General features: G+C 29.8%; 1 protein-coding gene across 2 annotated transcripts in view; it reads right to left on the bottom strand.

The window, feature by feature from the left end:
• Nucleotides 1-9,565, bottom strand: part of LOC148606896 (uncharacterized) — a 28,733-nt gene extending 19,168 nt beyond the window's left edge. Inside the window, exons 1-2 of one of the 2 annotated variants that reach the window (XM_088545439.1) lie at nt 9,344-9,565; nt 8,150-8,285 (exon numbers count right to left, since the gene is read on the bottom strand). The gene's annotated coding sequence lies outside the window, so the exon portion shown is untranslated. Of the gene's footprint in view, nt 1-2,675; nt 2,840-8,149; nt 8,286-9,343 lie in introns of those variants that run through there. The other variant, XM_088545440.1, reaches the window with a different exon arrangement.
• Nucleotides 9,566-15,442: the final 5,877 nt, after the last annotated feature.

The raw sequence follows: 15,442 nt of genomic DNA, 5'->3' as shown, positions 1-15,442 counted from the left end.
ACAAACAGTCACGCAAATGAAAAGAAAAAAGGCTAAGCTAAACTATCAAAGTAGAAATAGATCTTTTACGAGCAATTGCAAACAATTATGAATCAAAGTTATCTAATATTCCACAAATGAATTTAGTAGTTGTAGACTTTATTGTTGTTTATGAATAGAAAATATCACAATTTAGATACGTTTATGTCTAAAGAGCATGCCAAGGAGTAATCAAGAGAACTAAGATTCAAGCGAAAATCAGGGACAAAGATCAGACACGGAGAACAGACACAACGCGAATACCACCTGTGACAGTGGTTGAAGAGAAAATATTTACAAGGAGAGATAGACTTAGACCCTTTCTCAAATCGGAAACGGGTACTCCATGCTTGTAAAATAGGTTATGATAACAATGGTAGAACTTTTGTAATTACGACCTGAATTTATTGAAAATTCGCTCCCTTACTATAAAATCGCAAAGTTTAGAAATAAAAAAAAACGTTTGAATTGAAAGACAAAATCTACATAAAACTGAGCAATGAAACTGCATTGCAAGTACATACAAGAGTTGAAACGTTATCAACCATTGACAACATTATAACATTTTGGTCAATATGAAAATTACAGTATATCGAATATTCGGACAAATCTAAATATTAAACTTATCTTTTAAGTACTAGTTTTTCTGTTCATTTCAAACGTCCTTGTGAGTATTCTAACTTTTAATAAAAAAAATTCCAGACCGTTGCTGTCAGAATTAAGAATGTTAAATGTGACATACGGACGTGTATTGAAGGAGTACTTTAACAAAGTATAATAAATACTGTGGATGCCATACATGATTTTTGTATCACGTGAATTGATATTGTAGGTTGACATTTTCCGTTTAGTCAACAAAACCTGTCGTTTAAACCACTTTGATTATACCTCAGCACTCACATTGAATAAAAAGCCACGTCAGCCTATAAAGTTCTTTCAGACATATTGAATAGGTATACATGTATTCCTCCTTTGGTGTGTCCCCGAAAGTCTCGAAAATGTAATTCAATCTTATTGGAATTTAAAAAGTGACCATTCCTGGATCATTTGATTTTGTTACTTTGTATGTATGATTTTAGTTACTCTTTGTTCTTTGTTGTGTATGTCTGTTTTCCATGTCTTTGTCCCTGGATTACATTCGTTTGATTACCGCTATAACCCTGCTTCCCTTGAATACTCTTTCAAACAAGTGCACTTTTTCTTTATTAATCCGATCTTAACAAGTGCGAAAAGTTGCTTCAAATTTATTTCAAAGAGAATCTTAGATTAGAAATATATTTCTCTATAAAAACTTTCTACTTTTCAACTTTTTACGTAAACGGAAAACTGTTGTCAACTGTCCTTTTCAATGTGGTTGCGTTTTTGTTAGTAAGAGGTCGTTCATTTACGCCATTCCTTTATTGTCAATTCATTTTTCTATGTTTTAACATTAATCCAATTTATTCTTAAAACGGCTTCTTTTATAACTGACAAAGTGAGGTCAAAAACACTTTGAATGGTAAAATTTAATCATAAAACTTCTAATTTCAAAATTAGAAAGCGTTGTACCAGTACAATGTCTGAGACAAATGCAGAAAAGTGCGTTTGTCTCAGACATTGTACTGTTACCACTCTTTCTAATTTTGAACATTACATACCAATACCGAAATCACCTTTTTTCAGTTAATATTCTAGGTAACAAAAGGTATCCGACATCTGTTACTATATTTGCATGTATACAACGTTTTAATGGTTTAATTTTGATTACATTTGTACTTCAACTGAAGCGCTATAGAAATTGAAAATACATTAAAAGACTCCAGCTATACATTAATTGAAATAGAAAATAAAGGAGACCAATATTTCGCTGAGTGCTATTAAATTAAACGTAACATTTATCCAATATGAAATTTACCGCTATCCTAAAGCGAATTGTAAGTTTCTTTCATCGGTAGTACAGTTCTATTGATCATTTGAAAAAAAAACATTTTTGCGACCGACTGTTTTGGAAATTTTATCCAAAAGTGACTTCGATTGAAATCGTGCGACAAAATTCATGGGAAGATAGCGTCTAGTGATTAAAACCAGTAATTACTGACGGAAGAACCACTCCGGGGTACATGCTCGTCAAATTTGTAATCCTACCTCAAAAAGAAATATTGCAATTAGCATTTGTAATACTACAACTGAAAAAGAACTTAACTTAAACACTTCCACTTTACAATAATACATTTAACTTCAGGAAGATTTTCAAAATATTTCCGTTCAGGATGATATTTTTACTTTTTTTTCAATATACGATCGTTACTTAATCCATGTTATCTGCCCCTGAAGGTTATAACTATTCGTTAATAATACAATTTAGTTACTAAAACAAATACATTTTCAATTTGTATATGTCTAATTAAATGAATCAAAATACTGCGGACTTATTATATGTATTTATTTTTTTTCTTTCAATCATGATTCAAATAATGTTCAGACTAAAGAAATACTGCGTTCATAGTTAGTTCAAAATATTATACTATGAAATAATTTATTTACTAAGTACTTCAATACCCCCATGTAGTTGACGACAAATACATATCTTAGACAACAAGTATATTGAATAAAAAACATTTACAAACACATTCTGTAAGCAGCAGCATTTAACGACACAAACATTAATGAAAACTAACCTTTACGGGCCTTTGATATTTTAAAATCTCAACACAGTGGATGACATAGAACGCACAGATAAAAGTAACATATCACAACGCCATATAATAGCTTTATCTTGAAAAAAATGCTAAATCACTTTCATAGAATTTACTTCAGTTTTCATCGGTCACGCTACAAAACATTCACCTATTACAGCCATAGAATTATTCAATAATGATTAGATGATCGCATTGTGACAAATCAGATCTCGTCAGACCTGCCAATCAGATTTACCTATATTTCTTTCTATATAGTATAGAGCATAGTTTATTTGTCTTTATATTACGTGACATTTATAAAGATATAATCATAACGCTTTTTGTTTATTTATCTTGAAAATAAAAAGGTGTATGATTTACTAAAGATTCCTTTATTGAAAGACTCAAAAGTAAATATTGTTCAATAAAATCATTCTTAGTACATTTTCAATATTAATCGTAGTTATCATATTTTGTTTGATTTACATTTCTTTGGAATAAAAGGATTTTTTAATTGTATATAGTTCACTACTTGATATTTTGTGCTAGTAACGAGAGGGGAGTTTGCCTTCAAATTGGAAAAAAACGGCAACTTGATATGTGACTAATTATATGTAGTAGACATGGATTTCGATTGTATCAATAAGTATAATACAATAGTTTGGTTTGTTAAATTACAAATATATTTATATGAATACAATGTTTATCTACGAATTACGGTATGTATAACGAGGTTCTTAAATACAAATGCCTAATGTATTATTAAGACGATTGGATTTGTGTATGTTCATGTGCCGACAATTCCGCATTGCATATGCCGTATAAGAAATAATATTAACGTCATAATAAATGACTATATCTTTCAAAAGTATACTACTATATAAATGTGCCGTGCCGATTAGTAACACAATTGAATAAAAAGTAAGATCAGTTACAAAGGTCAAATATTTTGTATGCAACTATCATTTGCAACATAATATATCATTTTGGATATAATTAACGAAATCAATGCCTCCCCATATAACCGTGCTCTGATAAAGCTTGTAGGATTATCATAAAAACGAATCCGCTCTTCCGTATTAAGAATATCTGCCATAAAAGATTTATTACCTTTGGGAAAGACATGCCTTCCATTCTCGACATCAATGTATCATCGTGCTGTAATATTATTTGGGGAATTGTAAAGATTTATTGTTCACAGTAACATTTAACACGGGTTCTATTCCCCAAATGGATTATAAATTTCATCAGCTTGTGAGCGGCAAGTTGCTTCACAATTCGCTAGTCATGTAAAGACCTCTCAGTGGGATTTCTTACGTGACATGCTATCAAAAATGTTTTGAAGAAAACAGTTGTTGATATAACTTACAAAGAGTAAGAAAATCATTTTCACACCAGACCTGCTCTAAGAAATTTCGTTATTAACTCAACCGATGCAACAAATCGTTAAACTCTTACGATAACTTGTTAGCTGTTTGTTGTTGGAAGGAACGTAATATCATCCTCGTGTTGTTATTTAACTCTAGCTGTTTGCTTGTAACAGTTGTTGTTGTTTTGTAGTAGAACAATGTTGGCCTTTAGATATAGCCCCGGGCCCTTCTTATTGTATGTGATACATCTCATTTAACAGTTTTTTTTAAAGAGCACAACAGACTAATTTGTCAAATGCAGAACCAACTTACTAATCCGACACTACCAGTACCCACAATCCTACAATGAAGACTCATTACAATACATAGTAGTCCAAGTATGTAAAATGTTCCTGTCGAATTTATAACCAGTTTAACAAATACAACCAAATCTTTAAGCTTTAGTTATTTTAATCTTTTAAGAAGTTTGATTTTATTCCAATATAACTTGTTTCATTTTGTTTTTCAATCGATTTTTTAAACATTCATATGAATTTTTAAACACATCATCGTAAGTTTTAATATTTTAAAGTTGATCCATTATCCGACCCGAAGCATTTTTGATAACAACCATTTCTTAGAGAAAAATTCGTTGAATAAGAAAATAGAACGTAAACAGTATTAACTGCCGTTCCCCTTTAATGTGCCAATAAAGAGATTATACGTTTACTTTGTGACTAAGGCTCTCTGCAGATGTCTAATACTTTCATGTTAATATAATTTATTATACCGACGATGGTTAAAGGATATATCCGTCAGAAAATGAGACGTAGATGCAAATAAGATTAAGACAAGAAATCAGATATAATTTTAAAATAGTTGGCCCATTAATAATAAGTACAGGAAAATATGGAACTGATAAAGTAAGCAATTCTTGCCAAAATTCTTCATTTGACAAATGACGGAAAACGAAGAGGAACTGCCCATTATTTACACAGAGGCTCGATTGAAATATGTAATAAGCTGTCGGTAAGCTATAGTAACTATTTAAAAGGCATGAAATGTTTGTGATTTTTTTTTAAATCGCAGTTTTGCGTTAAAGAAGCATAATAAGTGTCATACTGTAATGAAGTACAGGAATAAGAAAGGTTTATAAGTTGTTCTTTTATTTGGTTTGTTTGTGTTGTGTTTGATTCTTTTTATTTAAAATACTGAACTCGTTTGTTATGCAATGAATACAAACCGGAGTAGTAAAAACGTTCATTTAAAAAAAAAACCAAATATTTCCACTTAAATTGCTATTAAGTCTGGCACAATAATGTCAAATGTGCGGTAAATGATTAGCTTAGTTTAAACATATTTTATTTGCAAATAAACAAATTTTGTTTAGACAGATTTGGTAAATGATTTTTTTCAATCGTCAAATAGACAATTACAGACCTTCAGATTGCCTTATTAATTGTAAATCCATAAAACTTTATACACGTCATTAATTATTAATTACAAAACTTCACACGTGTCATTGCATATACTTCATTTTATTTAAACCTCTGGTTTGTGATACGAAGTTGTGAATTTGTGATATTGATTGAATGCATTATGTTCTTGACCTTAAAATTCATTTTTGTCTGATGGAAGAAGTACTGTGTATTAACGCTATGTACATGAACACAGTTTCTAATTTACAATGAATGCTCAACCCACAGAGAGATTATATTATGGAAGTGTTCATAAGGAGCAATGGACGATCAGTACGTACTGCATGTAATATATCTTGGAGGTGTGGTAAATATTCTTTATGTCCCTTGATATTACTAAGTGTAAGGTCAATAATTGTTACCATACCGAATTGGATAACATTTTTATTTTTCTAAAATAATTATGAGTAAGTAATATCAATACCATGGACATCTACTTTATGAAAATGTACCAATACTAAATATTCAGATGTATATCACTATAAATGTTTTACACATTGAAAGTTCATATTACTATATATTGAAGTCAAATCATGATAAATGCTGATAAAAATATTCAGGCGGTCTGAATGTTAAAATGTTAAAATATTAATGATATAGCATGGAGGTTATTGATTCTGTATAATATAACTTTATTGTGTCCATGAAAAAAAAGTAAAGCGGACAAATTTCGAAAAAGGGAGTATTTTAATAAATCAAATCGTGATTTTGAAGAACTTATAAAACAGTTTCAATTATATTGGTTTTAATAAAATTATATCCCTAAAAAGCATGTCAATGGGATATCATGTGAAAAGCTGTGTTAAAAATTGAAGAAGGATAAGTGGCTATATGATTACATTTTGTTTTACAAAATCTAATTAACTATGGTCCCCATTATATAAACTTTTTAGAAGCTTCAAATGAATTAAATGCCTACCGACATCGATATATTGATAACATTTACACACATAAGTAAGTTCTACATTAGTATAAATTGTGGCTTATATGAATCGGTGTGTCAATAAGATGTATATCTCGAACATGTATCGGTCCATACGTCAGACCTTGACACAAATTATAAATTAACCCATGTATAGTTAATGAAGAAAATATATCCAATTTATCAATATACTGTAACTAGAGACAAAGAGTTATGTAAGCATCAGAATATAATGTTATATTAGTGTTGCTAATAGAATGTTAGATCAATATTGATTACATTATGTACTTTCAGAAATTGTAAAGGACACAGAGAATTTATTCGTCGCATTGGGGCAATCAAATATTTCTATTTATCAATTTACTTCGTGGATTATTATTTTCAAGTATAAAAAATGGCTGTCCAATTTCATGGCTATCTAGTTTCTCAAAAACCACTTTGTTTACTTCTTTTTAATGATCAATGAGTTCATCGCAGCTATTATATTTTTTCGTAGCTAGCGAAATATGAAAGAATAAATCGGCCGATTAACAGTAAGGATCAATTTGTTAAAAGTGTACTTTTTAAAGTGTTTTAGTAAATTCATTATTTCTTATCAACTTTTTATTTGCCCGAAAAAAAATCATCAGGAAAATTGCTGTCCATGAATTTTTAAAATTAAATTTATCATACTCGTATATTTAGTGTTCTAATAGGCTTGCGACCATTTTTATTTTAATAACTCATCTTTTTCATTAATCAATTACATACATTTGCCGTCTTTATCCTCCGGTAAAAAAAATGTCAAATAGTAACTAAAAACAACCACATAGATAAATTATAAGACGAGCTTCGAACATAACTTTAAATATGGCACCGCCTCGTGCATAGTACTTGCACTTTTTGCACCAGTTCATACAATTGAATATCTTTATCATATTAGATCACATTTTTCTGCTTTATATTCAATAAAAAAAAGCTGTTGATCTACTGTGAATTTTAATAAATGTAATAAAGTATTGATAAAGCGTTTAGTTTATTTTTGTTTTCTTTATTATTCCGTATCATAAGTAGACACAAATAAATTTCCCTTATCAAAATGCATGATTAACCCAAACATATCCACAAACAGTTAAGTTTACAAATAAAGAACCACAAAGCACCAAGAAAAACAAACAAGATGATTGAATTAACATTTGCATCAAACCAATTGTATTAGGCAAAATTCTGTTTAGTTTGTAGGCATTTCAGATAAACCCCTACCTTTGTTATCTTTTGTATTATGAACAACTGATTGAAGTCATTGACAGCGGCCCCTAAAGAAATCTAGTTATCTAATTGTTTAAACAATATGTCATTAATGATAAAGCTAAAGCCAAATGGTGGGTGCTTTTTTTATTCAAGGAGTGTAAGACTTTTGCCGTTCATTGATTTTGGCATCGACTTTTTTTCAAAATGATTGTTGCAAATATTGTAGATTAAGGCAGAAGTCTCTAAAAGTGTTCATAACTTAAATGGGTAATCATTTGATTTTTCTTTTTTTTTGGGGGGGAGGGGGTATTGTTTTGTTATTTGTTGCCGGTAAAAAGAGAATTCTTGTTCCTCTCTTAGCTTTCTTGTAACGTTTACAACCAAAGTTGATCTGTGTGTTTTATTGTATAAGGATATAACATTCGGTTTGTGGACAAAGCAAGCTATTGCAGTTAATTTGAAGAAATAAAATTAACATTTATTGTTTATACTCACGCTTTGTTCTAAGCACGTTTGTCTGTTCAAGTCTATGCAGCCTATTCCCATGGCATGGTTGTTTTCTATAAGACTATTGAACTGATGCCAAAATGGTCACATTCGCTTGTAATAATGAGCAAACCTACATTCAATACTGAAAATACAAGTTACAATATCAAAATACAACAGTATTTTCACAAATTTACACTTTCTTAAAACAAGTCCGCCAGATTGTATGTTGTTTTATTTCAATTTAATTACAATAACGCTCAAACAATAGATTAACAGTTCCATAATAATTGATAACCAACAATGTAAAAATTAGACACATTACTATTTTTTACACTTGTATTTGTTTTCATTCTCGTTCCGTATCGCCAATTTGTTTCTTTCTCCTACGGCAAATACCTTCAACGCCTGCGTATCTAATTTTCATATCAAAACCAATACGTTATTTCAGAGCTTGCTGATTATACTTATCGTACCGTGCTATTAGACTTCTACAACAGGGTTATGTAGCAACAAGACTATAGTTATCGCTACAAATGTTTTATTGTCGTCATTATTGTCGTCATCATGAACTCTTGGATCGTTATAGTTTTTCCATCTGCACAATGAGAACCAATTTGTTCATCATGTCATAGCTTTCCTTTCCTCTTTGGTCTTCATGGGCGTGAAATTTTAAGACCACCTCTGCGGGTGTTTCTTTAAAAGCAAAGGACGCCTACCCTACCGGTACACCTGGTCAATGTCCCCGGTTTTATTGAAAAAATTCTTCATAGTCCTTGTATGTGAAGTGTATACTATGAATCTTTTATTCATCGACAAAACTTCTTAAAACAGATTTTCTTCATCTTTGTATTAACATAAATATCACGACATGAAAAAAACGAATTGAGAACGCCATTAAATATTTATAGATTGATTTTAATTTTCTTGATTCGTCAACGACCAGAATAAAATAATAATAATAATAATAATAACAAATGTAAACTAGCTGCGGATAAGATTTCTACATAGATAAATGTCGTGTGCGGATGCAATATTGTAATTACCCATCATACTGTGAAACGTAGAAAATAAAAACGAAATATAAAATTTTTACAGTATTATAAAATTCAATTCATATAATTAGTAATGTAGATAAGTACTCCCGTATATTTTGTAATATTTAGATAAGAAATAACAAAACATGATCATACATAAACGTACCTGTTCTATGAACGGCAGATCCTAAGGTTTACACTACACACAATTTACAAATGTCTCTATTATCAATGTATACAACTATAGTACACAAATATGTTTCTAAGTTGTTTCTTTTTTTTTAATCTATTGCATAATGTCGATAGGAATGAATGTAACCCTAGTCTTTAACAGTCCTTATCACCAATAAGGCATCGAAAACACTCGACTGATATACATATATCAATGGCGTGGTGCTTTCTTGTATTGTCAGATAATTTTATCTCAAATGAAGTAGAAAACGTACAAAAGACATCGACAAAATCAAATTTGAATCGACTTGCCAATCAGATGTAATTACAGACACATTAAACCGGTAGTCACACTAATACTTTGTCTTGCTCTTTGGTCTTTCAGCATTAAGTGCTTAGACGAGGTGACCCCGGTTACAATAATATTGGTATTTGATCTTGTAGAATGTGATGAGTTATTGCTATTGTAAAAAGTTAAGACAAATATTGATTCTCGGAAATTAAATAAATGACAGTTGTATTTGGAATAGCAATTAAAGAAGGCTTCGTCCTAAAAAATTGAAATTCAATGTAGCAATTAATTTTTCTTTTGGTGAACTGTTACTAACATCTTGCCATTCAAACTTGAAGCACATTGTCCTGTACAGACGATATAAGTAGTAAAGAATTATTCTGTCGACTTCGTCTTTTTTTGTTAGTATAAACAGTTACTAATTATCTGTATTCAAGAATTTTCATTTTTTTTTAAATTCTTTTTATTGATGTTTTTGAGAATACACCCCAAAAACAAATGTATGAAAAAAAAACTTAAACCAAGACCAGTAACTAATTGTTTCCCATGCTTTATGACTGGCAGATTCAGTTTCTGTACGTCCACATGCTTTATGACTGGCAGATTCAGTTTCTGTACGTCCACATGCTTTATGACTGGAAGATTGAGTTTCTGTACGTATTTTTAAATTTGTGTTCTGTATTTGTTTTCTTCTTCTTGGTTCTCTCCGTGTTATAATTACTTCTTTGTTGATCGTTGAGTTTTTTTTTCTCAAGCAGTTTAATATCATGCAAAAATAAAGAGCGATGTCGCCTGGGCAAGAAATCACTTACCATATAATAATAGCATCTAATATCTTAGACGTTCATTTAGGTAAAACCATGCACATCTTCATATGTTACATATTAATCACAAACGTTTACATATTGATTTCCTGACCAACATTATTATTTTTTGTTGTTTCCTGAAATAAGATTCTTTTTTTTAAATAATTCATACTATATGATGAGTTAATTTATTACTGATTAGAAAAAAGTTATATGTGTTTAATGCAATAAGCTTATTGTTTAAAGGTTGTATTATGTTTGGTTTGTTTTACTTTCGATAACTATAAGCTGCCAACATTATAATTGTCAGTCTATAAATGTTGGATGTAAGGTGACAATCACTTTTCTCTGCTTTGTGTGCAAATTTCATTGCATGATATTCGGGTTTATATTGTTATTGTTAACATTAGCATACTGAATAGTACGAACATATCGAAGTACCTTTACAGCAGATAGCAATCAATTTCATTCCTTAATTGTGATTATGAAAACTGATTTAAAATACCGAATGTTTATATTATTGACAAAATGAAGAATATGTCTATTGTGTAGTTTAAATTGAATCAATGGGGACTTAATTAGACAATGTGGTGGAAAACAAGTATTGCATCATTTATCATCATAAGTATCATATGTGTCAAGTCTACTATTACGACAAAATGTCAATTCCTCCAGTAAACCAAATTCATTGCGTTGTGCGTACTATTTTTAGTGTACGTTTTCGTTTAATTTAATATTTTTAAATGTTTTTTACTGCTTTGCAAACATGTATTCGGATAAAATAAAATCAACATACCAAACACAATGAAAATGTTTAACACCCATTTGCAGCAAAGAAGTGTTTATTTCATTTTACATTTTGTATTCATAGAGTATCGAAGAAAGTATTTTTCATTCTACTCCACTTAATGCAAGATCTTTGATACCCTCCAACCTTCTTTATAATCAAACTGCATTTTGGGAGAAATTGGCACATTCATATTTAATCACAGCCCAATTAAACTTGGCTTGAATTGAGAGATACTTTATTTAAAAAAAAAAAAAACGACAACAAAAAGAGTTTAGAGTTCATGTACAAAATCATGAAAAACCTGCCAATTTTTTACCAAAAAAAAACATGTACCAACTTATAAGTTCTGTTCGTGACGTGGAAACATTCAGCAGCATACGAAGCTTGTAATCATGCTTATCTCTATCATGTCAAATTATTTTTATGAAAATGTTAATTAAAAATACCAAATTTATGTGACGATGTGACGGCAATATTGTAAAAAAAAAAAGAACCAATAGGTTCATCGATTTCTGCTACACACTGAAATTGTGAAGGAAACAATATGCTTCAAAACCTAATTACAACATAACATACGACCTTGTTGATACATAAATCGCTTGGCTTAAAGAACTTATTCAATTATAACCAATAATTTAGTTGTTAATAACTGAAAGCTTGAGAAGCGTGATATTGATATTTTTATTTGCCAAAGAATTGAGAAGGACAAGTTTGTGATTTATTTTATAGTGGATAATTATTTACTCATTAGAATAAAATGACAAGCTGTGTTTCAAACACTTACATATTGACATCGTATTGTGCTGATTAATTAAGTCGTTAGTGTTTTAAATTAGTATACCAATGAAATGCTACGTACTTTTTCTGTAAATATAAAAGATTGAATTTTAATTTGATAAATGACACTAATATTTTCTACTCTCGATGCTTCAAGTTCATCATAATGTTTTAATAAAAGTTCACTAGCTCATATATGCTACACATGCTTTGCCTTTTCATTATAGAGGAAGGAAAGCAAGAATTCATGCCAGGGACTCCAAATTTATGTCTCTCTTTTGCTATTTTCACTCAAAACTTTTTTCAAGTTATCACATGTAAAACATAATGGTATGTACACCACTAAATCAATAAATATGTGTATTTGTTTTGTTGGTATGTTAATTGTAGATATGTTTCGTTAGATTTACTACATTATGCAAGATAAAGAATTATACAAAATGAAATGATTACCAATGTTCCAGCATAAGACATGGCATCTTACGAATAGAAATTATTTATTCATAGTGCTTCATCTAGTTTATGTTTCAAATTAGCTAGTAAAAGATTCAACCTACCAATTATACACGAAATTAACAAAATAACCCTGTATAACTTATTTTGCCTTTATGCATATAAGTTTCACAACCAGAAATGTATTATCTCGCTTTCCTCGTTTTATGATTAGTGTAAATACACCAATCAATAAGTTCTTTTTTAATATTGTAGTTTTGTCTTTAAAGTGACACTGAGAAATGAGTAATTAAACGTTTTTGTTTATTGTAAACGACTTTCAAATGATATAAAAACCAGACTTTTTCTACGCGATCGACTTTGCTTTTTACCCTTGACCTTAAGGAAACTCTTCTGTGGACATGCAAGTCACCTGATTGTAATTCTTTTCTCGATTTCCCAAAATACTTATTACTTAGCAGTATGCGAAAAACTTTATCAAAAATCGTGTAAATACATGTAAATACAAAATACCAATCATAAAAATATTCAAAATTCGATATGCTGTACTCGTGTTTCAATAAAACTCTGATCACTACCATCAGAACCAAATACATACGAAGATCTAACTCAAAATATCAATTTTATATGAGAAGTGCTCTAAATAAAAGCTATTTGAAATAGGAAGCTAAATCCATCAACAAGAACTAGACGTTCAAAAGAACAAAATTGTACCGCATCGTCCATTTTTATTAAAGATAGTCCTTGTTGATTTTGTTGATCGTTAAGATCAAACGATCTATTTGCTGTCATGATGTCGCCGGTGTGATTTTTTTCATATATCGTTTTATGGATAATTTTGCAATTCTTGCAGTAGGAACTTTGTGATATACGACAAGTTAATGATTAAGGTAGACACATTTTTGCATGTACATTCATACAGAAATACTGGCATTTATGAGCAATATCTTTTTTTTTTGAAGTAATATTATTCCAAGTCACTTTGAAATAAAACAAAATAAGTGGCTACTCTTCATACCTTTCCACACTATACAGTAATTGTGCGGATATAGAATCCGAGTTGGTCTTTCGGCACGAGTATTTACTATTGTTTAATCATGAAACAAAACATTATCTATACAAATGAAGATCATAATCAAGTTTGTTGACAGACAGAAACAAAACTTTTAAGTGTGTTTTATAGATCAACAGAATAAATTGAGACTTGATTTCTTATCAGTTCTTTTGCTTTTTACATTATTCATAAGTAAATATTTCCAACTAATGGATCGCGGTACAAGATATTCATCACATGGTGATTACTAAAAGTATATAAAGAAGTCTTAAATGTTTAATTAAGGCAGTGTGATGTATATATTTTGTGATGATTGAATAGAAGTAAAGAAGTAAAAATGACACAAAACCATGACATGGAATACGTTTCAAAAGAATCAAATAAATGTATGGTCAAAATGTTATGTGTAAATATTATTATGAATAAATTTATAAAACCAAACAAATGGTGTCTGATTATAAGAAGTAACGTTTCTTTTATGACTTCTGTATACAATAATTATGTACATTCATATGACTGTTGTAGAAATTGTGGACTTTTTTATTTGAGCTATTGATTGTGATCAGGGATAAATAGAATTTCACTTCACTTCATACAATCAATATTTTTAATAGTATTATAAAGTTTACATTAGAGATAGAGTATTTACAATTTTTATTTTCGGCTGAATTGATTCTGTCAATACAAATATATTTTGGAATAATTGAGTGGAGGGTGTTAGTAGTCATCATAGTCTATTGAACAAAGTGCATACGTATTTATAGATCCAGTTAATATCTATTGTGATTGCGTGTAGCTTTATACATCAGCACAAACAAAACCACCAAACTAGTCTTTTGATAAAAGAAAACTTTGAGATAAATGATACGGTAATATATTCACAGGACTAGAAATTGTATGAAGTCCTGGTAATACAAATCATTTGCAGAGTCACAGTTCTTCGAAAGAAACACAAAACAACAATCATTTCATGTTTTACCACACAAAGTAGACTCAGCTGTAGAATACAAAATAGCTTTATGATTAATAAGAAGACAAACCACAAATTTCAGGTCAACACCTCTAGGATCGTCTCTTGTTACATTTGTGATTTAAGATTTATAACCGTTATTCGGAAAGATTGTCTAATCTTATAGTGTTATTATGTAATTTAGATTTATCTGTTATAAAAATGATATTCTCTTTTTTATATGGATAACTTTTGTATTGCAAGATCTGTCAAAAACGTTCTCTTAACTGCTTAAATAAGACCAATCTTAACTCTGAATGAAATCTTTAGAACCTTTTTATGTGTCAGTCCCTGTAAGAATCGGGCAGTATGTGAAACGTGCTATGAAAAGAAACATCATTTTGATAGTGTAAAGTGATTATTTGTACCATTAGAATCAAGGAAAACAGACAAGATTTTCCATATCATACTGGACCATTGAGTTACAATTTCATTGAAATTCACTAAAAATGAACATTTTAAGGGCAGACAACTTTGTCAAAAAACTAATTTTTCTAAGATTCTATTGAAAAAATTTCTAAGCAATTTCAATGATGCAGAGATCAAATAATAGTCTTTTCAAATAGAGACAGCATCATTGAGTGATATTTTATTGTCAGATCGGTGGGGTTTTGACATGCATGTTTCTGATTTTTCCCATTTTGCCTGATTCTTACAAACACTTACAGTTAAGTACATTTATTCAGTTTCTCTTCAGTTTGTTAACTTAATTAGTCTAGTTTTACTTATTTTTTTTTCTTTAACATTTAATAGATGTTCTGTTTGCTGCAGCCTAAGAATATACATGTAAAACATTGATGGGCAAATATGAGTCCTTATACTATGGAAAAATCCTTGATAATGTTCTAATTAAAGAACCTGTAGTTCAATATATTTACAACAGTGATATAATGTCGATTGAACCACTTTTTCA

Source organism: Perna viridis, chromosome 9 (genome assembly GCF_037379345.1).
Source record: "Perna viridis isolate PV_CMFRI_1.1 ecotype Kerala chromosome 9, ASM3737934v1, whole genome shotgun sequence".
Classification (NCBI taxonomy): Eukaryota; Metazoa; Mollusca; class Bivalvia; order Mytilida; family Mytilidae; genus Perna; species Perna viridis.
Note: the sequence above shows the minus strand (reverse complement) of the source record. Positions and strands in the feature narration are given on the sequence as shown.